Below are 24,251 nucleotides of genomic sequence, written 5' to 3'. Positions count from 1 at the left end.
CACTTTTTAGCTGGACTTAAAGGGAAAATAATAGACTGAAATAATTTAAACATGTGGTCTTTGACATCATCCCAGGTGTTGTAAGGGGCATGAACCCATGAATAATTGTAGCATGACTTCAGTCTTTAGAAAGCTGACTTTCATGAAACGTTATGACATGCGTTACCCTCCCTTAAGGTGACTTTTGAGCAGAGACTTGATGCATTTAAGGGAGTGAGAGTTTTAGAGCTGGGGGAAGAGCAGGTACCGAGGCTCTGAAGCAGGAGGGTGTTGAGTGTTGGGAGAACAGTCGGGTTGGCTGGAGGGAGATGAGAGCTGAGGTCAGGGTGGTGGAGGCCCATAGACCACGTAGGCCAGGACTCTTAAGGACTTTGACTTCTGCTCTCAGTGAGTTAGAGCCTGAAGTGTGTCCTGTGCGTGAACAGAGAAGTGTTGTCTCCTGCTTGAAGTTCCTATAGTGTGCCACCCTCTCCTGCCTGCAAGCTGGTCCTTGTCTGGGAATAGTGCTTGGTCGTCCTTCCCCTGTGGGTCCCCTTGGCAGCCTTTATCATACCTCCACTTAAAAGCTGCTTTATTTGTCTTTATCTCCTCCCCCTAGATGGAGATCCTAGATTTTTCTTTTAAACCTCTGAATTCCTGTTTCATTAGATGAATGCCTGCTGAATTATGGAATTGCTGAAAATGGGGTTAATCATTGACAACTGGATAGGAGATACCCAACAGTATTGCTCATGTGGACGTGGATTCTGTTTTGCTGACCCTGTGCATTTGGTGCTGGGGCAGTGAGCTGTGCATAATAGGTGCTCAGTAAATACTTGGTGCATGCTTGAGTGCACATCCGGGTGGTAGCGTCTCCTGGCTTTTTCCTCTCTTCCCCTAAGCCCATGGGCAGACTTCCTCCAAATCCCTTAGCATGTTTCCCTATGGGCTTATCCTTCCTCTGATTGCATGCTCAAGAAGTGCCAAATGCATAGGAAATTCACTCATTCATTCATTATAAACAAATGTAATAATAAAGAAATGTAGATTATTTCTCTCCAAGCTAAATAGATAGGGTTCCCTGCACAGTGTTTTGGTTCATTCTTCTGTAGAATGAAAACATTCACACTTCTGTTTTCCTTTCTTTAGAGAGAATTTTTGAGATTACTTTATTACTGGGCCCCTAGATCTTTAATAAGCAAGACACTGATTATTTAATAAACAAGACACAAAGTCTAGAATATCACTTCTATAAACAACTGAAGCAGGAGCCTTGCAGAGTGTGAAAAGTCTAGAACCAGAAATAAAGTCAATGATATTTTGTAGGGTGTTTCATTTGGTTGAACAGGCAGTTATGATTGCTATATTTACCTGACTGTATGGATGTAGAGCTTTGGGATTTTGTACTGAGTTTGTAGAAATGTCAGGCCCCAGAACAGAGACCCTCAACTCTGACACATCTACGTTAAGCTTTTTTGTTTGTTTTGGCTGAGTCTGGTCTTAGCATCTTAAACATGCAATTGTTAATGGTATTGGTAACTCCACCTATCTCCGGATTCCTTGTTCTGTCTGATACTCCTGCGTGTCTTTGAACCTGCAGGAGAGGGACATTAAGAGATGATAGGTATTGTATCTGAAGAAGCTGCAAGACTTGAGGCAGAATATTTAAAGTAATGTCTTTTAGTGATATGAGTCATTTTTCTTCCTTTTTTTGTTAAGCCAAAAAATTATTGTGTACTTGGGCTTCCCTTGTGGCTTAGCTGATAAAGAATCCGCCTGCAATGCAGGAGACCTGGGTTTGATCCCTGGTTTGGGAAGAACCCCTGGAGAAGGGAAAGGCTCCCCACTTCAGTATTCTGGCCTGGACAATTCCATGGACTGTGTAGTTCATGGGGTCACAAAGAGCTGGACACGGCTGAGGAACTTTCACCTCACTTCACTTCATAGATTTTTGTGTGTGTAATAGATCATAAATATTGGATTATTGACGGTCACAGTGTTGTAATCCATTGTGACAAGTCTAGTGATAATATGCCCTGTAGTTTTTTTTTAATATATGAAATACTTTGTGCATCTTAGCCCAGTTAATGGGGATGCTGTTTGTATTTTGATCAACTACACTGTGATTTCAGTGAGTGCTAAAATTTGGTTTGGGTTTTTTTTATTGCTGTTTTAATGGTTATTTGTGAGTTGGGCCTTGGTTTTACTTCTCTAGTGGAATAATATTAATATTAAATTTGTGCATTGGTTTTCTTAAATTAAAAGAAAATTATTAACAAATTTGTTTCTTTCCCATAAATTTTCTTTATTAAAAAAATTTGTTGTCACCTGCATCTATTGGTGTGTAGTATATTCGAGTATGACTTGCTGTGCTTAGTTGCTCAGTCGTGTCCGACTCTTTGCGACCCCATGGGCTGTAGCCTGCCAGGCTCTTCTATCCATGCGATTTCCCAGGCAAAAATGCTGGAGTGGGTTGCCATTTCCTTCCCCAGAGAGTATGACTTGGTACAGTGTTAATGAAATTAGTTATTTTAAGTTTAATATACATTGTTCTATGATCAGATGCTGTTGTAGCTGAGCAAACTTGAGACTAATACTCTGGCAAACCTTTTTATCATTATGCCAACTCAATAGCAGGTACTCCTAAGTATCTGCTATTGAAAACGGAATCCCCCTCCTCGGTAAAGTGAAGAGACCTATGCAGTGCTGTATTTACACGTCTTGATAAGACTTCAAGTCTAGATTAGTAACTTTGAGTCAACTAGACACATGTGAAGCCACAATGGATTTAAAGCACTACTGTACTGATGTTGGAGTTTAGAAGGCCAGTGAATGAGGACTTTTTTTTTTAATAAACTAATCATGGTTGTTTGATTCTTTTGTGTCGCCAAATCCCTTTAAAGTATTTGTTGTTACTACTTATAAAAGATAAGTGCCTATTTACAATGGTACTTCAGAGGCCCCCAAATTAAGAGATTTGAATTCCTATTCTGCCTTTGCCTTTTTAAAAAATAATGTGTATTTATTTATTTGGCTGCATCAGGTCTTAGTAGAGGTATGTGGGCTCTTCAGTGATCTGATGCGGGGTCTTTTCTTCCTGCCTCTTGGCCTAGTTGCCCCAAGGCATATGGGATCTTAGATCCCTGACCAGGGATTGAACCCTTGTCTCCTGCACTGGAAGGCGGATTCCTAACCACTGGGCCATCAGGAAACTGTTGTGCTGTTTGGTTCTTCATCTGTTGGCAGCCCTCATTACTGCAGGTCCCTTAGATAATAGTGATCATTGAGTTCTGACACTTCTTTAACTTTCCTTGTTTCTTAAACCCTTGGTACCAGTGTTGTGAGAATCATCATGTTACATTCTGATTTTTGACATGTGTAATAGGTATATCCTCAGCACTTGATGAATCTGCCAGGCCCAGCTTCCTCTTCCTGTATAATGTTTCTTCCTAGCTATGTCCCTCTGTTCTCTGGCCAGTGTGGTCTTCAAGGAGGCCAATTAATCAATGGCAACCCACTCCAGTACTCTTGCCTGGAAAATCCCATGGACGAAGGAGCCTGGTAGGCCACAGTCCATGAGGTCACAGAGTCAGACACGACTGAGCGATTTCACTTTGACTTTTCATTTTCCTGCATTGGAGAAGGAAATGGCAGCCCACTCCAGTGTTCTTGCCTGGAGAATCCTAGGGATGGGGGAGCCTCGTGGGCTGCCGTTTATGGGATCGCACAGAGTCAGACATGACTGAAGCGACTTAGCAGCAGCAGCAGCCTAAGAAAAATAGGAATCTGATACACAGTCATTATCTGATGTTAGAAAGTCATGCCAAAATTATTTTGTATCTTTTTTTCCTTCCTGGTGTGGAGGGTGGCAACTAATTTATTTGCACAGAATCTTTTAGTTTTATTGCCTTGCTCTAGGTAATGCATCCATACACATACATTTTGCTTTATAAATCATATAATTTAGGAAGTGATTAAGTATTGTCTATAGGACTCAATCGGAGAAGGCAATGGCACCCCACTCCAGTACTCCTGCCTGGAAAATCCCAAGGACGGAGGACCCTGGTGGGCTGCAGTCCATGGGGTCACTAAGAGTCGGACATGACTGAGCAACTTCACTTTCACTTTTCCCTTTCATGCATTGGAGAAGGAAATGGCAACCCACTCCAGTGTTCTTGCCTGGAGAATCCCAGGGACAGGGGAGCCTGGTGGGCCACTGTCTCTGGGGTCGCAGAGTCGGACACGACTAAAGTGACTTAGCAGTAGCATAGGACTCAATACTTTAAAAGAATCTTACAGGTATCTTCTCAAAATATCCAAATTTCTTAGTACATTTTGAGTGTTTGAGTTTGGATGTGCAACTTACTGTTTTAATTTCCCTAACATTTATTCAATTTGAATTACCTTACTGGTATACATATATATATATATATATTTTTTTTTTTAAAGAAATAAACTCAGAAAGTTGGGGAAATAGTAGAGTCCCACATACTCTTCACCTGTCACTCTTGACCAGTGGTAATATCTTATGTGACTAAAGTACAGTACTTATTTGAATTTTATTACTAAAATCACAGTGATTTTGCTAGTCTTAAAATGTTGACAAATATAAGAATGTTGATATTGTCATATTCACTCCTCAGGGAGTGAAGAGGTTAGGTTCTGGGCTTTGTTTCCATAGGCAGCAAAATCCTGGGAATTTCTTCCTTGAATTTTCTATAAAAAGGACAACAGGTAACTAGGCAAATGGCTGATTATTTTCAACCCAGTAGGTCGTTCACACCCTGGATCTAGTCAGGTAAGATCAATCACATGTCATTCTTCTTAATTCCTTTTGGCTGGGTCTTTTTTTTTTTTTAAAGGATTTGTCAGTTTTTATTTAACTTATTCTCCATAGAAAGTAATAGGTCATCATGTGAACCAAAACATTTCATAAGGCATAGAGGATATGAATAACAATGACTTGGCATGAGTATATAGACATAGTTCAAAGTGTTGTACCAAGTTCATGAAAATACCTATTCACACCTACGACTTAACTACCATCGGCAATGTCTGACACCTCAAAGACTCTCCGTAAAATTCCAAAATGCCCTCAAATCTTACAAAGTGGCCTGGCTTTTTTTATCTAATCACTACTAATTTGCTTACCAGAAACTTTCATTCTTACCAAGTAATAGAGTAGTAAAGAAAGAAGTACTGGGCAGTTAGTCAAGGGATGGTATTTATTAACTACCTGCTATCATTTTGTTGAATACAGAGGAGATTTCAGAAATAGAAGGGATGTTCTTAGTATAGCTGAATAAACAGCTGTAGAATATTACCACACATTGTATAATATATTTCAGCAAATTTTATTCTCTCTCTAAATACATAAACACTGGCATGTAATTGGCCTTCAGTATGCACTGAGTGAATGAATGTAGTTAGGTAATAAGCATGTTGTCAGAAAATGATGTAAGTCTTAAGAAAATAAATGTTTACTGCCACTCCTAGAAATTCTAAGACTATTCATTATCAAGTGAAAGAATGATAATATATGTTTTATTATGTTTCTTTATTCTCTTTGTCCTAGAAATCCCTCAGTAAATTCATAATCAGATCTTCTTGATTAAAGCCTGAATCTCTCTGTCTCGAAAGCCCAAGTTCTTTTCCTGTGGCACACTGCTCATTAAAACACAGTGATTTAGATGATATATGCCACAGTTAAGTAAACAAGTATGAAATAAAAATAAACTCAGTTATTTTTAGAAATATCATTGTGTGTTGATTGCCTAATAATTTTATTCAGCCTGATTTATTTGTGTGATGCCTCTAGTGACTAAGTTAGTCCAAATATAAAGGATTCAACTTGCTCTGGGAACCTAGTTCTTCTTTCCCAAAATAATACCCTGTAAATAGGTTCTCAAATGATGCTGTAGTGTTTATTAATAATTGTGTACTTTTTTTCTCGATTACTTATTAAATGTTTTATTGTTTGCTGTCCTGGGTGCTCTGGTATTTGCATGAATGTTTAAGACATGGATACTTCTGCTCTCAATAACTTTATAATATGATGAAGATAAGATAAACGCATAAATGTTTGAACAGTATACAATTAGTCTTAGTCTATCTGAGGGGTGCAGAAGTTTTGTGGATACTTAGCTAGTAGAAAGATTACTTATAGTTGAAATGATTCAGATAACCCTAAGATGAGGTTTGATCTGAATATCAGGGGAATTGATTGAATTTCCTTGGTGAATCCTGTGAGATTTACTTCTATCAGAATTATAGAAAGTAATAAAATCAATTGATTTCACCATTAATGAGTCAGATGAGGTCTCTTGGGAAAAAATTCGCCTGAATTTATTATTTACAAAATGAGGAGAAGGGAGAGGGATAAAGTCAAAACACATGAAAGCCTTAGTTTTACTCCTGAAGCCTTTTACAACTAGGTCACCATGAAAATTGTACTAAAAGACTTGTCTATCTTATATTCTTTTTAAGGATAATTTGATCTGTTGGATTGATGACGGGTGTGCTTTGTATATTTCATTTGCTAAGTTCTGAAATAAATTAGATGTTATCTCTTTGGTCAAGATGAAAACTGATGTATTGCTGTTTTATTATTTCTGATGTCTGGTCATGTTTAAAGTATTTCTGTTGTCTTGGAGTGAAATAGCATTGAAAAAATTATTTTGCCATTGTGAAGTTCAGTGTGGCTAAGGTATCTAATTGGTGGCAGGCTTAAAGGAAGGCTGGAGAAGGAAGAGAAAGGACAGTGGTGGGGGGAGGGGGTGGAGGCAGGGGTTGGGAACGCCATCGGGGGAACATGGAGAGAGAAAATAGAAAAAAACACTTCCCTGTAAAGGGCGCTTGTTCTGCCCAGGGTCACTTGGTATAGCAGATGCTGACCTGTACCTAGGCAAACCTGGAACATTTCCTTTCTTTGTCAAACTTTATGAAAAAGCAGAAAGCGCTGAGTTTGCTTTAGTTATACAATGAATACTAATGAAGAATGGTGTCATAACATGAAGTTGTGTTCTCCACCTCCTTCCCCACAGAGACCTAGATCTAAATCTGAGTCACCAGAGTAAATAAGTTCGGTGATTCCCAGCTTGAGTTAGCTTGCATAACCACCACACGCGCTGGCATAGGTGTTTATATTTTCAGGAGGGTATGGAGAAGCCTGACAAGACATGGCAGCTGCTGGAAAGGCCTTTAGGCCACTGTAGCACCAAAACACACTGGTGTAGTTGGGAAACAGGGGAAAATGTGTGCTGAATAGCATTTCTGAGATGGTAATACTACAGTGATCTCTATTCACAGCTAGGAGGGTTATATCTTTCTTACAAAGCTTATTCCTTTTTCAGATGCACTTTAATTTTTTTCAGCCTAATACATTCATCAGAAATGAGCCAGTTATTGACTGTAGCCAGTATTAAGAGGCCTTCCCAGGTAGCACTAGTGGAAAAGAACCTGCCTGTGATGCAGGAGACATAAAGAGATGCAGGTTTGATCCCTGGGTCAGTAGGGTCCCCCTGGAGAAGGAAATGGCAACCCAGTCCAGTATTCTGGCCTGGAGAATCCCTTGGACAGAGGGGCCTGGTGGGCTAGAGTCCATAGCGTTGTAAAGAGTCAGACACTGAAGCATGCATGTAGTATTAAGAGATCTTTAAGGATCCCCATGTTCTACCCTTCCTTCTTCCTGCTCTGCTGCTGACACCCACTTCAGTGCAGCAGTTAATAGTTGTCTCACATATCCTAATGTCATCTGACAAAGCGTCATTCCAGTCCAGTGAAGCTCTCTTAAGCAAGTGCTATTTTACCGGAAGGAGACGGGTTGCATTCCAGTAGCTAATTGTTACTTTGGTCTTGTTATTTAACAGCAGGTATGCGATGTAGATAGTAACCACACCTGGGTATGCCTTCTTGCGTTTTTGTTAAAGTTTAGAAATGCTCTTTCATACCCTAGTGGTGATACTGATTTGTATTTGAAAAATTTTTACCTCATTTTTCTAAGCAAAGGTAAGTACTACGCACAGGTTTTGAGTTAGACATTTGCATTTTGTTAGCTATAATCATTAAGAAATCAATTTTTTAAAAGCCCTGTTTTTATTTTTAAAGAAGTTTAAATATGGCAAAGTAGTAAAGAATGCTGTGGCTTATTGGAGTTACAATTAAAGCTTAATTTCATTATTATTTTCCTCATGAGACTTGAATTCACTAGGAAATGTCAATGAACAGCAATTTAGAAAATAAATTGGCCAGATGCCTGAAATAGAGAAGTTCTACCAACATAAACAAGCAGTAAAGTGAATTTTTAAAAGATAGATGTTCAACATAGTCTTAGATTGAGAAAAGTGTTGTAATAGTATAAAATTAGAGTAGAGGAAAATAATTTGCCGGGTGAAAAGTTAAAAGTAAATGAAATTAATCTATCACATGAGATGCATTTTGCCTTGTGTTTATCGACTAGCAGGGGGTGTTTTGGGCTTCTCTGGTGGCTCGGTGGTATACAACCCGCCTGCTGATGCAGGAGATGTGGGTTTGATCCCTGGGTCAGGAAGATCCCCTAGAGAAGGACATGGCAACCCACTCCAGTATTCTTCCCTGGAGAATTCTGTGGACAGAGGAGCCTGGTGGGCTATAGTCCATGGAGTTGCAAAAGAGTTGGACACACCTTAGCGATTAGACACCACCACCACCTAAGCTACAGGTGTTGAGGATGAGTTCCCTTTGGTAGCCTGTGTCAGGGATAGAACAGGCAGAAAGCAATCTTCTTGATCTGTTGTTAATGGGAATTCAAGGTGAAGAAGCACATGGAATTGTGGGGGGACAGGGAGAGAGAGAGAAAAATGAATGAATAAGTTCATAGATGTATTGTGTTGTTATTCAGTTGCCAAGTCATGTCTGACTTTTTTCAGCCCCATGGATTGGAGCATGCCAGGCTTCCTTGTCCCTCACCATCTCTGTTTGTCCATGTCCATTAAATTGGTGATGCCATCCAACCAGCTCATCCTCTCTCACTCTCTTCTTCTGCCTTCATATCATAAATGTATACATACATTTATATGATTGGCTGTCAGAGAATTCTGTCTCTTGGCACTGGGCTACAGATAATGGCCTGTTATCAGTCCTTGGGGTTGGAACTAGTAATCAAAAGTAGGCATCCCAGTCCTAGGAAGAGACCAGACAGGGACCAGACTGGGAATCTCCAGAAGTGTCAGATCAGAGGCCTGGTTACAATAAGTGAGGGATAAACAGGCCTGAAACAGCAGAGAGGGTAAAAGTGGAACACAGTGGGTACCAGAAGAAGCTCGGAACCCTAGTTATCTAGTCCGGGATATAAAGGTGGGGTGAGTTAATGTTAATAGTGACTCCATCCAGAATTGAGAATTAGGGCTGGAACTACTAAAGCATCTCCTGTCAGAAGTCTGTATTGGTGATCTAGGATTTAAGTGACAGGAAAAGCAGAAACAGGCTCGGCTTGACTTTTTTTTTTTTTTTATATTCTGTTTTATATACCATTTTGTAAGAACAGAATTCATTTCCATTGTTAATCAGTAATCATTCACTTTGCTTTGCTGGCACTTGCATGGGATCACGAGATGTAGAGAACTGCTGACACTTGAGAGCAATGTCTTAACAGGGAACTGGTGCTAAAACGATCAGACTGAAGCTTTGGGGTAAATGTACTTTCTTGCAAAATAGGAGGATATGAAAAAGCATGTTAGGCATGAGAGTTCTAAAGTCATAGTTCTGAAGGCAAAAATACACTCTGTTTAGTTTTTGAGCAGGGTAAGAGGAAGCAAGGAAAATGTACAGTTAGGGTCATTTGATGTTAAAATGAGAACCTTCCAGACCTTTTTAATTGCTAGAAGAAGTCGTAGTAGCATTTTGGGGGTTTCAATCAGCTGATACCACCTTAAGGGGGACTAAAAGGTATTTTTGGAACCCATACTGGAAGTTGAATAATGAATTGAATGAATGGGACTTGAGCAGAAGAAACCAGAGCAGCTCTTGGGAGCCTAGCAGCAGCAGAAGTTTTTATACCTTCTTTCCAGACCCCTGCCAAGGGGAAGTCAAAAGGCAGGCAGCCCTCCTAGCTGGTGTCTAGAAGGTCACCCGTTAGTAGCTTAACTACCCTTTTCCCTTCCCTGGTCTTTCCCCTCACTTCCTTCCCCGCTTGTATAAATGTCAAGATAACCCTGATTTATCCCATCCACAGAGGCAACTTCTCTAAAAGAGAGAAAGTCTAAATGCATGCCAGAGGCAGTGCCATAGGGCTGCCAATTCTGGGTGATGTCATGCTGCCCTGGTTCTGTGGTGATTCTTTCTTGATATTTTACAACTTTAATTCCTGCGAGCTTGCTCTGTGCATGATTGGGGGAAAGGACACAAAAAGAAAATATATTTGAAGGGTAAGATGCGGGTACTTACCGAACACCGGGGATTAGGAAGTTAATAGTGGCTAGAGTCCTTAATATTGCATCAGTGCAGACCCCCTAACCTGTTTCACTTCCAATTTCATACCTTCTGCGAGCACCTCAGCTTATCAGCATTCTGTTCCTAACACACTGACCCAGCCCCTCATTCTTGAAAGGCTCTGAGCTCCTGGTGGTTCTGACTGTATAGGATTGTGATAGCTTCCACTAACCTTAACACCACACAGCACTTCCAGAACATGCTGCAGTGGATTCCCCTGGGTGCTCCTCATGGTCTTTCCAGCCCCCACAGGTAGAGTAGCAGCTGCTCTTCCCCTTGTTAGTCATGAAGTGTCATTCTTTTTTTTCTAATTTTTAAAATCTTTTGGCCACACCATGTGGCATGCAGGATCTTAGTTCCCTGAGCAGGGATTGAACCCGTGCCCCCTTCATTGGGAGTGCTGACGAACTATCATTCTTATCCCATCCTGTAGCCTTCATTTTTGCTGGTTTTTTTTTTGCTGTCATGAGGAAATCACCCTGAATATGATAAGCTCAGCTTGCAGTAAAGTTTGTGTTTTTCTTTCTTTTTTTGTTGGTCTCCTGGTAGAAGTATTTCTTGGTTATTAAAACTTCTAGGTCAGCAGACTTCAGAGTTCATAAGACAAAAAGCAAAATTTTGAGAGAAGAAAAGATGCCACTCCACTATTACTGTTTGGTTGCTACATCCAGGATATTTTGGAGGTGGGAGATGGCTTATATTGGTTGGTGGTTCATAGCCTACTTTATATCCTGCAGGACGGCACCCCAAATTCAGAATCTTTTAGCTCTGGCAACAACTATTACATCAAACTTCCAGGTATAAGCATTGCTTCCTACTATGGGGATAGCTGTGTCTGAATAAAAATCTACTTGATAAGACTTACAAGGCCCTTTGTGTCTACCCATTGCCATTTGAAGTGAACTCCTGGATCAGAGGCCATGTGGTTTATTTATTATTTTTAAGTTTTTATTTGTTATATTTTATTTAGATAGTCCTTTTTGCTTCCGAGGTGGCACAGTGGTAAGGAATCTGCCTGCAAGGCAGGAGACACATGAGATGGAGGTTCTGTTCCTGGGTGGGGAAGATTCCCCTGGAGTAGGAAATGGCAACCCACTCCAGTACTGCCTGGAAAATTTAGCTGTGCTGGCTCCTGGTTGCTGCATGAGCTTTTTTCCAGTTGTAGTGAGTGGGGGCTACTCTTCCTGTAGGTGTGCTGACTTCTCATCATGGTAGATTCTTTTGTTGCAACTCCAGGGCTTTAGAGCACAGGCTCAGTAGTTGTGGTGTTTTGTTGATCCGTGGCATGTGGGATCTTCTAGGATCAGGGATCAGACCTGTGTCTTCAGCACTGATAGGCGGATTCTTTACCACTGAGCCACCAGGGAAGCCCCAGCCATAAGATTTATAGGATGCATTTGGTTATTCCTACATAGTGGTGCTGGCAGAGGCAGATTCAGAACTGGTATCTCTTACAGCGAGGGTCAGCCATCACCATGTCTGTAATCCAAGGGGCTGGGTGCCTGTGGAGGACTCACGCCAATGGCTTCTCGACAGTAGAGCAGTGAGGTCAGTCTTCGTGAGTCAGTGTCATGGTCCCTTGCGTAAGTGCTTCTCCTGCCACCTGGTTGTGATTATTTTCATGAAATCTCTGAGCACGGACTAGGCTGGCTGGAGAGGGAGTATGACCTGATCTGTGATGAGGGTCATCTTACCCACCCAATTATTAATAGGCTTTATATTTTGTTTGCATTGGCAGTGGCAGAATTCTGGTGAGGGACGTTTTTAGACCGTGGCCCTGTTGTGAGAGGTTCATTCAAATAGTCATTCCCTTCATGACTCTCCCTCTTAGTTTTTTCTCTGATGTTTTTCTTCAAGGCCATTGATCATGACATAGAAAAGGGAAGGATTGCAGGCTCTCTAGTCACTCTAAAAAGTGTCTGCCACAGAAATAATGTATTCTACGAGTTCTCAAAATTTAAGCAAGATTTCAAGTCACATCCAATGGCTGTATTAAATTTTAGCCTATTTTTGTTTTACTTGACTCAGATCTTTTCCCCTTTTGATTTCTTGTTTTATAGTTCTTCAGTCATAAAGGCCTCATTTAGAAACTTTGAAATTTTGGTTTATAGAATTCCAAAATGCCATATATCCTGTATTTGCGATGGAGTGTGTTTGTATGTGTTTGTGTATTTTTTTAAACATGTAATGTTTAAAAAAATTTTCAGTGTATGTATTTGACACTCAGGTGTTTATTGAAAATAAAGTCATTGCAGGAATTAGTTTTTTAATGTAATTATCCTAAAGTTGAATCTCTTTGCTTGTCTTATCAACATAAAGTTTCCATTTAAAGCTATAATTGACAAAAAGTACAATGTATCCTAATCTGAAATGTCTAGAATTCAGAGGTTGATTTGCAGTGAGGAATTGCAGGGGAGAGTCTTTATATATATTATTTTCCTTTGCTAATTTTAGGTTTCATGCCCGGGCATCTGCTAGGACCCTAATGCTATGACGAGCTCTTAAACAGGAGTATATGGGTGTATTTTCCAATTTTTAGTATTTGCAGACCATGTATATCATCTTTAGATTACTAGCTGCTGATGATTTTGTCATCCGTCAAAGGGCCCTTCAGTATCTATCTCTCCTCTCTTTTTAAATGAACCTATTCCTTAAGTTGGAGAAGGAACTGGCAACTGTCTCCAGTATTCTTACCTGGCGAATCCCATGAACAGAGGAGCCTGGTAGGCTACAGTCCATGGGGTTGCAAAGAGCTGGACACGACTTAGCAACTAATATACATTCCTTAAGTATATACATATAAGTGAAGAAATTTTAAGTGTACAGCTCAATGAATTTTCTCTAAATGAACATGCTGCTGCTGCTGCTGCTGCTGCTAAGTCACTTCAGTTGTGTCCGACTCTGTGTGACCCCATAGACGGCAGCCCACCAGGCTCCCCCGTCCCTGGGATTCTCCAGGCAAGAACATTGGAATGGGTTGCCATTTCCTTCTCCAGTGCATGAAAGTGAAAAGTGAAAGTGAAGTCTCTCAGTCATGTCCGACTCTTCGCAACCCTATGGACTGCAGCCTACCAGGCTCTTCCGCCCATGGGATTTTCCAGGCAAGAGTACTGGAGTGGGTTGCCATTGCCTTCTCCCTAAATGAACATGCTGAACTATTAAAAAAATAAAATGAAAAGTCTAGTCAAAGGCAGGGGAAAATATTTGCCAAACATGTATCCAGCAAAACATTTGAACCAGCATATCTGAAGAACTCTCATAACTTAATAAGACAAAGAACTCTATCAAAAAATGGAGAAGAATTTGCACTGACATTTCACCATGGATATATGAATGGTCATTACATTACACACAGAAAGATACAAGTACATAGAAAGATGCTCAGCATCACTAATCATCAAGGAAACGTGAATTCAAACCATACGGTGATACTAGTAATACTATACACTCACTAGAATGGCTAAGAATCAAGTTCCACAATGTTAACATTGGTGAAGGTTTGGAGTTGCCTCTCATACTTCACTGATAAAATGGTAGTGCCACTTTATCAAATGGTTGGTTAATTTCTATACAGTTTAACTTATTATTTACGAGCTGTAAATTCCGTTTCTAGGTATACATGTGAGAGAAGTGAAAGCATGGTCTTTGTTTGCTTTTCATGAATAATGACATTAACACCCTTTCATCTGCTTGTTTGCCATCTACGTCTATTTTTTTTTGTTTTAGATGTATTGACATCTGTTGCTCTTATTAAAATTAGGCTACTTGTTTACCATTGAGTAATAAAGAGTTCTTTAATATTTTGGAGATACCTGTCTTTTATCTGGTATTCGTTTCACAACTACCATCTCCCAGTTTGTGTCTTCATTTTTAAAACAGTGTCTTTTGAAGCACAGAAGTTAATTTGATAAAATCCAGTTTTCTCCAGTTATTTCTTTCATGGTTTGTGCTTTATATCTTATTAGATTTTTTTGCCCAAACCAAAGTCACAATAATTTAGCACTGTTTTATTCTAGTTTTAGAAGTTTAAGGTCTGTGATACATTTTGAGTTCAGGACTGGATGTTGTGTGATGTATGGGTTGGTTGAGATTCTTTTGTTTTGCATTTTTGCATGTGGATGTCCAATTGTTCTAGCACTGCTTGGTGAAGGTTTTTCCTTTCTCCATTCAGTCGCTTGAGATCTTTGTCAAAAATCAGTTGATCATGTATGTTTGCATCTGTTTCTGAAATCACTTCTTTTCCATTGATTTAGGTTTCTATTCTTTCACCAGTACCACACTGTCTTTATTACTGTGGGTTTATAATAAATCTTGTAATGTCACATAATATGTAATATGAGTGCTTCAATTTTGCTTTGTTTTGAAATTGTTCTGGCTATTCTAGTTTCTTGGCTTTGCTGTGTAAATTTTACAATTCTGACGGTTCCCCCCACCTCCCAAAACAAGCTACCTGAGTTTTGATTGGCGTTGCATTGAATCTATAGATACATTTTGGAAGAAAGAGTGAATCTAAGTAATTTTTTGATGTATTTACCCTCAGCCTGGGTGGAGGTAAGAGGGAGGGATTATACACAAATCTTGAACTCTTTCCTATAGAGTTTATTTTCTGTGGCTAAATAGGTAACCCTGGGTAATCTTTCAGTGTGTTATGGATGTCAGTGTTTTCAGGTTTTTGAAGCTAGGACCTGAGGAAGGAGGGACATACCCATATGGATTGAGAGAAGGCAAAAATGAATCCTGTGGGGATGGATTGAAATTGAAAGTATCAGTGCGAATTTATTATTTTTGAAACCAGTATGTGTATGTGCACACGTGTATGTGTGTATGAACATATGTGTCTATATATGTTTATATGCATATGTGTATATGCATGCATGTATTTCATAGTAGTTCTGTCCAAGAAAAAGATAAAGAACAGTGGACATAGCTAACTCCCCATTGTGGTCTCTGATGTTAATCTTATTCCCAACACAAAGGAACTAGAGTTTTTCAGAGGAATGGCTGATTACAGGAGTACATACCAGATGAATCTGTATCTTTGTATTTTTTTTTTAAGCTATAAAATAGAAATTTTTTCGGAAAAAAATGGGAGCATGTTACAAGCCTGTTGGAGGTCCTACTTTCTCAGTCATCAAATTAGTATAATAATGAACTGTGAATCATTAAAAATAGCAATTTGTTATCCATAATGTTAACAAACTGATAAATGTATAAATAGAGAAGGGAGGTCTCTTGCTTATAGTAGAATTCTGAATCCTAGAGGGAGAAAAATCATCATTTTACAGCCCTTATAGTAAATGACAGAAAGAATCATAACAAAAATCTAGGGGTAAATATTGGTGAGAAGCAGGTGTCTCCCCACACATTATATACAAGGTATAAAATAGGGGTAATATATATTGGTGATATCCAGGTGAAGCTAGATATGATGCTCTGAGGGATACAATGTCATCTATGTAGTATTCCAGCCAAGACTATATAACATGAGTCTGGAGGAACCACTGGACAAAGCCCACACGAAGAACATTCTGCTTAATAATAAAAAGGGAAGTCGTTTATGTTCTTTAAAAAAAGTCATAAAAAACAAAGGCTGAAATCATGGGCAGCTTAAGAAAGATAACCACTAGCTGTAGAACCTGGCCCTGGACTAGATTATATACCAGATGCAGAGAAAAATACTATAAAATGATACCATTGGGTCAATTGAAATAAGTTGGAGTACTGACCTTAAATGCAGATATTGCAGCCATGAAATTAAAAGATGCTTTCTCCTTGAGAGAAAAGCTATAACTAACCTAGACACCATATTAAAAGCAGAGACATTAATTTGCCGACAAAGGTCCTTATGGTCAAAGCTGTGGTTTTTCCAGTAGTCATGTATGGATGTGAGAGTTGGACCATAAAGAAGTTTGAACACCAAAGATGCTTTTGAACTGTGGTGTTGGAGAAGGCTTTTGAGAATCCTTTGGACTGCGAGGATGTCCAACCAGTCCATCCTAAAGGAAATCAATCCTGAATATTCACTGGAAGGACTGATGCTGAACCTGAAGTTCCAGTACTTTGGCCATGTGATGCAAAGAGCTGCCTCATTGGAAAAGACCCTGATGCTGGGAAAGACTGAAGGCAGGAGAAGGGGACGACGGAGGACAGACTGGTTGGATGGCATCACCAACTCGATGGACATGAGTTTGAGCAAGCTTTTGGAGATGGTAAAGGACAGGGAAGCCCTGCGTGCTGCAGTGCTTGGGGTCACAAAGAGTTGGACACGACTGAGCCACTGAACAACAACAGCAATGTTCAAATTACTGACGAGAACTGTACTATGGTTATGACAGAATATCTCTGTTCTTAGGAAATGCACAGTGAAGCAAAGGAGCAAAGGGCCATGAAATATAAAATTCATCCTCAGTTGCTTTAGGAGGGGGGAAAAACAGCTTGAGTCTGTCTTTGTGAAGGGAAAGAAAGTGCGAGAAAAGAGGACAAGTGATAAAACAAGGTAACATTAACAATTGGTGACTTGAGTATGAGTGGTTATTTTTGTATTCTTGTATTTGGAGCTTTTCTGTACATTTGAAATTATTTCCAAACAAAATATTTGAAGCACTTAAAATATATCTGTCCTGTATTTTTAGGCTTTCCTTATTTATAAAGGGCTCGGTTCTTTGTCTGGAACAAGTTTGGAATGAACATTTTTATAATATTTTCCTACATGTTGGTGTTGCGGCTCTGCACACTAACCATTGTTGAATATGGTAATAGATGGGAAATAAATCTCACCCTGTGGACAGCCCGGGGAGGGGAATCATTTACTGTAGTGGTTGCTCTAGGTTTATGGACGTATTGGCTACATCTCCTGAAGTCTTTTGAGTTGTTATCTCTTATCTGTTGAAGAAATACTCTGATGATTCTTTTATTGACACATCAGGAATCTAGCTATTTTCCCCTGATTATGTAGATTATTTTCTTTTGTAAACCCAGAAAGATTGTCTTGTTTAGCCCTAAGGATGTTAACTATTCATTTCTTCATTCAAAAAATATTTATTGAATGCCTACTATGTGCTGGCCCCACCCCTTCCAAGCATTGAAGATGTAGTACCAAGAAAAACAAAGCTCTTGCCCTTGTGGATTTTCTGTTTTGTGGGGGAGGAAATACACAAGCAGGAATAGAACTGAAATAAGTAAATGTTAGTGACATTGGCGAGAAATAAATCAGGAAAGTGTGTTAGGGATGCTGGGAGTGGAATTGTTACATAAGTAGAAGCAAAAATCTGAAAATAGCGAGAATGTGAGGCAGGTGGGGATACTCATCTCAGAGTAGTTTTGAGGCAGGAACACAGCAAGTGTGAAGCGCTGAGGCAGGAGGATGCCTACCTGTATAAGGAATAGCAAGGAGGAACTAAGTTACCTAGGTTCCTTTTTGCTATTTTAAAGATTTTGGTATTTATGAGATGAGAAGCCATTGGGAGATTTTGGGTACAGATGTTACATTATGTTAATATGATTTTTGTAAGATTATCAGGATCACTCTGGCTCCTTTGATGAAAAACGACTGAAATAGATCAAGGGTGGTAGTTGGGAGGCCAGTTACTAAATTATGGAAAAATAATCCTAGTGAGAGATGAGAAAGATGATAGTTACTATTACACCAAGTCTCTAGGTAGGTGCAGAGAAGGCAATGGCAACCCACTCCAGTGTTCTTGCCTGGAGAATCCCAGGGACGGGGGAGCCTGGTGAGCTGCCGTCTATGGGGTCACACATGGTCAGACACAACTGAAGGGACATAGCAGCAGCCACAGCTAGGTAGGTGATATGAAGGGTAGTCAGATTCTGGATATGTTTTGTAGATAGAGCCAGTAGTTTTTGCTGATGGGTTAGAAAGAAAGTGGGAACTTGAGTGGTCATGGAGAAAAGGAGAAATTAAGCAAGGAAGCTGACGAGTGGCCAATGAGGTAGGATGAAACCAGCAATAACTAGGAGAAAAGCCAGGTAAAGAAAATGTATCAGACCTTGATGAATCATGCCTGTTGCTGCAGATAGGTTAAAAAAGAGATCTGACTGATTTTTGAATTTTATAATATATATGTCAATAATGGGTGACTTTGGAATTTTCAGCGGTGTGTTGGAGAGCAGTTTCACTTTAATACTAGCTAGTAGAGGCATAACAGCTACTATTAAAGTGAAAGAGTTAGACTTTGACATGGTTTCAGAAAGTTTGGTTTCCCAAGTGGCTCAGTGGTAAAAGAATCCACCCGCCAATGCAGGAGATGCAGGTTCAGTCCCTGGGTCAGGAAGATCCCCTGGAGAAGGAAATGGCAACCCACTCTAGTATTCTTGCCTGGAGAATCCCATGGACAGAGTAGCCTGGTGGGTTACAGTCCATGGGGTCGCAGAGAGGTGGTTACACCTGAGCACACGTGCGCATACACAGAATGTTCAGGCATAGTAGAAGAGTGCAGATTCAGGTAAGTGGTAAGTGTGATTCCAGAATTCTTGTGATTGCTTACATAGGAATCAATGGCAGCACTGTAGAGTGATTCAAATTACATGGCTTTTGATTGTCTTCCTGTATGATGCTGTCTGTCAGGCAGTCTGCCAAGAATCCTGAGAAGCCATAGGAGGGCTGTAGCCCTGCTTGTTAACAATTCTTTTCCCCCAGATATTTAGCTTTCTGTTACTCTTTTCATTATTTAACACCTGGAAAGAGATTCCTAAAACTTTGGGAGATATCTGGAAAAAATTATTTTCTTGCAGATCTTTAAGCCAAAGAGTATGATTCAAAGGTCCTTAGAATTTATTAATACCAGCACATTTTCATGTTATAGATATAATAAAACCAACTTAACGACATAGTTAGGCCAAGGAGGTATAGCTAATTGTCTAGTCAAGGCTAGAATGCAGGTCTCTGGTGTTCGAGTTTATATACTTTAGTTTTGAAATTCAGTTTTTATACTTGTGGGCATATACATTCAGACTCAACCTTTTGACAACAAAGCTAACTTACTCTAAATTGGAGGCAACCAAAGCATGAAATAAAAACACCTAAAATGTCAGAGTCAAAATGAGAACTCTGTCTAAAATGTCATTTCAATTGTGATTTGTATAAAATGTATACCTGAAATTATATTGCATATTGTAATTAGAATGCACTAAAATCATATCAAAGCATTTGCTCTTGACTGAATTTTTATCAAAAGATTACAAAACAGGATTAATAGTGTACCATTTAAAATTTCTGATACTTGAAGACATCTGTAGATTATATTAAAATACAAACATGGGTTGAGCAAAACATTGGTACTCTACCTCACTGTTTCCAGTTCTGTCCAGCTCCCTGCTATTTTTGCTTCTGTGTCTTTATCTCAATATTTGCCTGTATCCGTTAATTCAAAACAAGTAAAATCAAATAATCAGCATACAAAACACATATATAATTTCTATGAAATAGTAAGTAAAGGGCAAAAAACTGAGGAGGAAATGGCTCATAGAAATGAATAGATATTTCATAAAAGAGGAAATATGAGTTAGCCAGTAAACCTGAGGAAATGCTTGGTATCATTAATCAACAGGGAAATACAAAGTAAGACTACAGTTAGATGGTTTTATACCCCTAAGTTGAGAAGATGGCATTACTAAATGTTGAAGAGAACATGCAGGTCAGTATGGACTGCCTAGTGCTGGTGATACTACATCAGTCCTGAATGTTCACTGGCAGGACTGATGCTGAGGCTGAAGCTCCAATACTTAGGCCACCTGATGTGAAGAACTGACTCACTGGAAAAGACCCTGATGCTGGGAAAGATTGAAGGCAGGAGGAGAAGGGGACGACAGAGGATGAGATGGTTGGATGGCATCACCGACTCGATGGACATGAGTTTGGGCAAGCTCCGGGAGTTGATGATGGACAGAGAAACCTGGCGTGCTGCAGTCCATGGGGTTGCAAAGACTCGGACATGACCAAGCGACTGACCTGAACTGAACTGAGAGCTGGTGAGATTAATATTGCTAAACACACTTTATGGAAAAGAAAAATTGGTGACCTCATGAAAAATTGAAAATACACATATTCCTCAACTCCTAGGCAAATCCTTAAGAGAAATTATGTCACATGTGGAACAAATGCATATGAGAACTTTCATAACAGTAATGTTCATAATGACAAAACAAAAACAGAAAACCTGGGAAGAAAACAAAATGCTCTTGAAAAGAGAATGGATAACTCAATTCATTTATACAATGTGGAATTATTCTGCCTTGAGATGAAAGAAGTACACCTATATGCAACATTATGAATTCAGCTTGAAAACATAAAACGGAGTGAAGAAATGAAACACAGTGCTGAAGGATATGTTCATAAGGTATGCTTTCTGAAACTCGAAGGAATGATATGACCCTGATGCTGGGAAACATTGAGGGCAGGAGGAGAAGGGGGTGGCAGATGATGAGATGCTTAGATAACATCACCGACTCAATGGGTATGAGTTTGAGCAAACTCTGGGAGATGGTAAAGGACAGGGGAACCTGGTGTGGTGCAGTCCATGGGATTGCAAAGACTCGGACATGACTTAGAGACTGAACAACAGCAACTACACAGCACAGAATGCTGCTGCTGCTGCTAAGTCGCTTCAGTCGTGTCCGACTGTGCGACCCCATAGACGGCAGCCCACTAGGCTCCTCTGTCCCTGGGATTCTCCAGGCAAGAATACTGGAGTGGGTTGCCATTTCCTTCTCCAGTGCGTGAAAGTGATGTCGCTCAGTTGTGCCCGACTCTTTGCGACCCCATGGACTGCAGCCTACCAGGCTCCTCCGTCCATGGAATTTTCCAGGCAAGAGTACTGGAGTGGGGTGCCATTGCCTTCTCCAAAAGCACAGAATATAGGGTAGCAATTACAGAGGACTGAAGAGTTGAGAGATATGGGTGGAGGGAAGAGCAAATCAGTAAAACATTACCGGTTACTTATATTTAGGTTCTTGAGTTGGATGGCAGATACATGGAGATATTCATTCTGTGCAGTTCAGTTCAGTTGCTCAGTCGGGTTCATTCTATTACTTGCTTTAAATTTAAAGCATGTTACCAATACCATGTTTTATGGCAGTCAGTAGTTAATGTATTTTTTTTAAAAAGCAGTGAAGGCATATTCTGATGTTGGGATTTAAGAGACATGTCATCACTTCTGCCTACTTTCTCACTGTCACTTGAATCCCTAATGTTACTCACCATTTCACTGGAGGGATCTTATTTAAAAATCTTAAATCTCATTAAGCCTGTGTCTGCCATCTGACAAGCCACTCAGTAACAACTTGGATGAATGACAGAATGAATGATTTGAGAAAATAATTCAGGATTTTTCTTAGAAACCACCAAAGATGTAGATTTTTTAAAAAATACTTTTTCATAAGAAATGAGACAGCAAAGCTAGGTTTTTGTTCCATAGGTTTTTGAATGATAATTAACTGTGTATTTGAGGGCAATATTACTGATGTTTGAACTGTTGTACTAATATGATCACAGAGATTAACAAACATGACAACACATAGTTGATCAGAAAAGGAAAATGTCGTTAAAGATGAAGCTATTCTTGGGCATAACGATTTTAAGAGTTAGAAGGCCCGTGCGATTAGTCCAAGCTTCTCATTTTTGAGTGAAGGAGCTTTGGAATTGAAGAAGTAATTGAGTAACAAAAGAACTTGTTGAGAGCAAAGTTAAGAAAGACCAGAATGATTCATGGTGCTGGTGTTTTCATATTGAAATACTGAATGGTCAATAAAAGAAGCAGTTAAATGTCCTACAAGTGTGTGTGTGTGTGTGTGTGTGTGCACGCGGGCGTATGCATAGTCACTCAGTAGTATCCGACCCTTTGTGACCCCATGGACTGTACTCCATGGGATTTCTCAGGCCAGAATATTGGAGTGGGTTGCCATTTCTTCCTCCAGGGGATCTTCCTGACTTAGAGATCAAACCCCACGTCTTCTGTGGCTCTTGTATTGCAGGCAGATTCTTCACCATTGAGCCTCATGGGAAGCCCTAAGTATCCTATAGAAGGCAAGCTAAATATCTTGAGGTTGGATTATATCTATTGAGTGAGGAAGCAGTGTTTTTTATTTGGATTTAGAATGTATCAATTTAGCTCTATACCACATTTATCTTCAGATGCTTGACAAATACTCCTAGAGAAATAACATGTTTGTTTTTTTTTTTTTTTTTCTTTTTTGCTCATATTTGATTCTCCAAAAAGAGACATTGTGATCTATGATGTACAGATGAATACTGGACTAAAGTGTCAAGAATTAGGCTCTGAACTGAGCTCTGCTACTAAGTAACTGTTGTCATTAATGCTTTAAGTAACTTTTCCAGATCTCGGCCTCCTCACCAGTAAGATGAAGAAGCTGAACCAGATGGAGCTTTGAATGACTGTATTCTTCTTTGGATTTTGAAATATTTATTTATTTGGCTGTGTTGTGTCTTCGTTGTGGCACATGGGGTCTTTGTTGCAACAGGCTGGCTTAGTTGCCACACAGCACGTAGGATCTTAGTTCCCCCACCAGGGATCAAACCCACATCTGCTGCATTGCAAGGCAGATTCTTAACCCCTGGACCACAGGGAAGTTCCTGTTCTTTGGATTTTGAATACCAAATTTTATCTGTTTTTAAGTGCGGTCATATCATTAAACTATTGGCAAGAAATAATGAGGTAAAGAGAAAATTAATAGGAAATGAACTACTCATAATGCTAAAACATGCTGAAAATAAACTGGGTTTTCTCTTTTTTTCCTTTCATCGCAGGTATAATACTTCTCCACATCTGCTTCAGGAAGAAAGTGCCTGCCACTCCTGTTGTTTCTACGCAGGTTCATGCCAGCCCAGAACACAGAATCAGGTCAGTTTTAGGACTGTTTTGTCTGTTGACCAAGAAGCCAGGAAGGGCTTTGCTGCATTGTTGTGTTGTAACAAGACCACTGAACTGTGACTCTAAGGGGCTGGGTTTTAATCCATCTTTACCACTGATGATTAGGTGAATGAGGCAAGCCTCCTTTCCTGGATAACTTTGTTTTCTGCACCAAAAAGAAAAAAAAGAAAGGAAAAAAAGGAAAGAAAAAAAGAGAATGTATTAGAATCAATTATATTTCAGTTTCAATCCTGGCTTTAAAGCATTATACTTTTATTGTAGACACCTACATAGAATAAAATTATGCTTCGCAGCATCATTTCCTTTTTATCCTGGGAAAATCTGGTTGTAAGCACAGGATTTGGAACTCTATTGTTTTGCAGCAACTCTGAGTGACTAGATTGAATAATGAGCTATATTGTGAGGCACTTGGATACTTTCACTACCTAGTTGGCAGGGTTTTAGTATTTTACTTTGCTCTGTTGTTACTGAAAAATTTTAATTTTTATCGTATTTTGTAAACAGCATAAATTGATTTTCTCACAGTTCTGGAGGGTGGAAGGTCAAGATCAGGTTGTCAGTGTGATTGGATACTGGTACAGGCTGTCTTCCTGACCTGCAGATGGTCTCTGTCTAGCTTCGTCCTCACAAGGCAGAGAGGAGAACCAGTTGGAGAGCTTCCTTAACCTCTTCTTATCATTATCGGTTTAACCTAAATAAGCTACCGAAGACCCTGTCTCCAGGTTTGGTTGTGTTGGGAGTAAAGGCTTCAACATGTGAGTTTTGGTGGGGGACACGTTTCAGTCCATAGTAGCCACCTAGTAGTAAACTTGCTGGATTGTGTGAAATCTGCATCTTCATCTTCTCTAGATATTTCCAAATTGATCTCTAAAGTGGCTGTCATAATTTACACACCCACTA

At 39.7% G+C, this 24,251-nt stretch overlaps 1 protein-coding gene across 8 annotated transcripts in view; it reads left to right on the top strand.

Moving 5' to 3' along the window:
• The window catches only part of WDFY3 (WD repeat and FYVE domain containing 3), a 284,092-nt gene that overhangs the window by 4,183 nt on the left and 255,658 nt on the right, over window positions 1-24,251 (top strand). For all 8 annotated transcript variants that reach the window (XM_061420694.1, XM_061420690.1, XM_061420695.1 and 5 more), the window contains exon 2: window positions 23,228-23,321. The gene's annotated coding sequence lies outside the window, so the exon portion shown is untranslated. The remainder of the gene's footprint in view (window positions 1-23,227; window positions 23,322-24,251) is intronic.

Source organism: Bos javanicus, chromosome 6 (assembly GCF_032452875.1).
Source record: "Bos javanicus breed banteng chromosome 6, ARS-OSU_banteng_1.0, whole genome shotgun sequence".
Taxonomy (NCBI): Eukaryota; Metazoa; Chordata; class Mammalia; order Artiodactyla; family Bovidae; genus Bos; species Bos javanicus.
The sequence above is the reverse complement of the archived record's forward strand: the minus strand, read 5'-3'. Positions and strand labels throughout refer to the sequence as shown.